The sequence below is a fragment of the Herpailurus yagouaroundi genome, unplaced genomic scaffold (genome assembly GCF_014898765.1).
Source record: "Herpailurus yagouaroundi ecotype Mexico unplaced genomic scaffold, PumYag 77, whole genome shotgun sequence".
Classification (NCBI taxonomy): domain Eukaryota; kingdom Metazoa; phylum Chordata; class Mammalia; order Carnivora; family Felidae; genus Herpailurus; species Herpailurus yagouaroundi.
The window spans coordinates 23,603,332-23,605,000 of NW_024412388.1; the positions used below are offsets into that span (position 1 = coordinate 23,603,332).

Genomic DNA, 1,669 nt, shown 5'->3' on the forward strand with positions numbered 1-1,669 from the left:
CTTAGTCCCCACCTCCCACATCCATTCCACACCCAGATGATGTATCCAAGCTAATCATGATGATTCCATCCCTTAGACAGCGATGGCTCAAGATTGGTCAGGAGACCCAATTCTGCCCAATGGGACCTGGGCGGGCTCTGCCGGAGAGCTTCGGGGACATGTCTTCTCCTAAGAGACGGTCACAGAATGGTACGGACTCTCCTCTTTCCCTCAACACGGTGGTGCTTGGGTGTGTGAATTGGGATTCCTGTTCTGTGCTACAGAATGCATTGTGACCGATTGGTGCTGGTGCCATCAACTGCCCCTCCTCGCTCCACGGTCTTCACAGGTACGTTGCTGAATTTGGATCAATGTGTGAAACGCATTTACTATGCTCTCCCTGGGCATACATGCTGTTATGATGATGTCCGGCAGACAGATGGCTGAGAGGTGTAACGCCCCCAACTGATGCCCCGGAGAGACTGTGTCTTGACTGTAACATGCAAGACCCTGGCCTTCTGAGTATGAAAGGACATGGTGAAGGCAGGAAACTGTTCTCAAACAGAGAAGGCCCTTGACCCAGCCTGATACTTACAAGCATTTTGAGCACATCATGCGATGTCAAAATTCTGTGGCCATCTTACACTGTGATTACTTCTTTTAATCCTTTCAAGGTTGCTACCCAGAATTTCAGGAATGAATCACTACATTACAATGCTGCGAGCTAACAACGGAGGTTCAAAGAGCTCAGTGTCAGACCTTGGGCTTGAACTCAGACCTGTCTGCCTCCAAAATCTGGCCTCTTTTCAGCTGGAGGCGCCAATTCTCCGGTTGAACAACATAAAATAATGATAGAATGGTCAGAGTTTTCTAAAGTAGACTGGTTGTACTGGTCTGCCCAGAACTCCTTCCTTATTCTTTTGGGGGAGAAAATCCTCCCTTATTTTCATTTTTATTTTTTATAAGGAACTGTTCTTTGTGGTTTGACCAATACTAATTCTAGCCTACCTGTTCTTGGTGACAGGGGTGGGCATGGCCATGTCCTGCCCAACAGGGTATCCTATTTGCCTAATCTCAGTGACTGGATCAGAGAAAGAACAGATACTTTCTCTAACTGAGTCAAATAGAGTCCGCCTGAGATATTTTTCCCCCCAGAGCTTTTGGAGAAAATTATCTTTCTTCCTAAAATTGTAAGCGAAGTCTTGGACTGTTGGAGGCCATCATCCTTCTCACACAGAGCACCTGTGAAACAAGAGAAATGGAAGATGTGATCTGAGATCCTGGATCCACGATACCCGAAGTCAGTAGTGTTATATTTTGAGTTGCCTAATGTTTTTCTTCTGCTTCTTTGATCTAGGCTTCTGCCTCTTTTAAGAGAATCAGTCCTATCGTACTTCGCAGCCTCCCGTACTGACACACGTGCTCTTTGCATCTCTCACATCCATGCAGAACTCAGGGTCGATACTAAACTTGCTTGAGAACTTTAAGATCCCCCTCATTTTACACAAGTACGGTGTAAACAGGTGAGTGGGATTCTGACCCCTCGAGGGTTCCTTTGGAGCACAAGATCACACACCAGACCATGAAAATAAAAGACCTTTGGTTTTCCTTTAGGGTAGAGCAAAAGGAACCGAGTGCCAGTCAGAAAGATGATCTAAGACTAGGGTGGATGGGGCGGGGGGGGGGGGGG

The 1,669-nt window shown here is 46.9% G+C and overlaps 2 long non-coding RNA genes across 2 annotated transcripts in view; one reads left to right on the forward strand and one right to left on the reverse strand.

Annotated features, from left to right (window-relative positions):
- Window positions 1-231: 231 nt before the first annotated feature.
- Window positions 232-1,669, forward strand: part of LOC121025042 (uncharacterized) — a 2,902-nt gene continuing 1,464 nt past the window's right edge. The window contains exon 1 of the long non-coding RNA XR_005787915.1: window positions 232-328. This is a non-coding gene — a long non-coding RNA (uncharacterized LOC121025042). The remainder of the gene's footprint in view (window positions 329-1,669) is intronic.
- Window positions 623-1,669, reverse strand: part of LOC121025037 (uncharacterized) — a 6,015-nt gene continuing 4,968 nt past the window's right edge. Inside the window, exon 3 of the long non-coding RNA XR_005787914.1 lies at window positions 623-1,204. This is a non-coding gene — a long non-coding RNA (uncharacterized LOC121025037). The remainder of the gene's footprint in view (window positions 1,205-1,669) is intronic.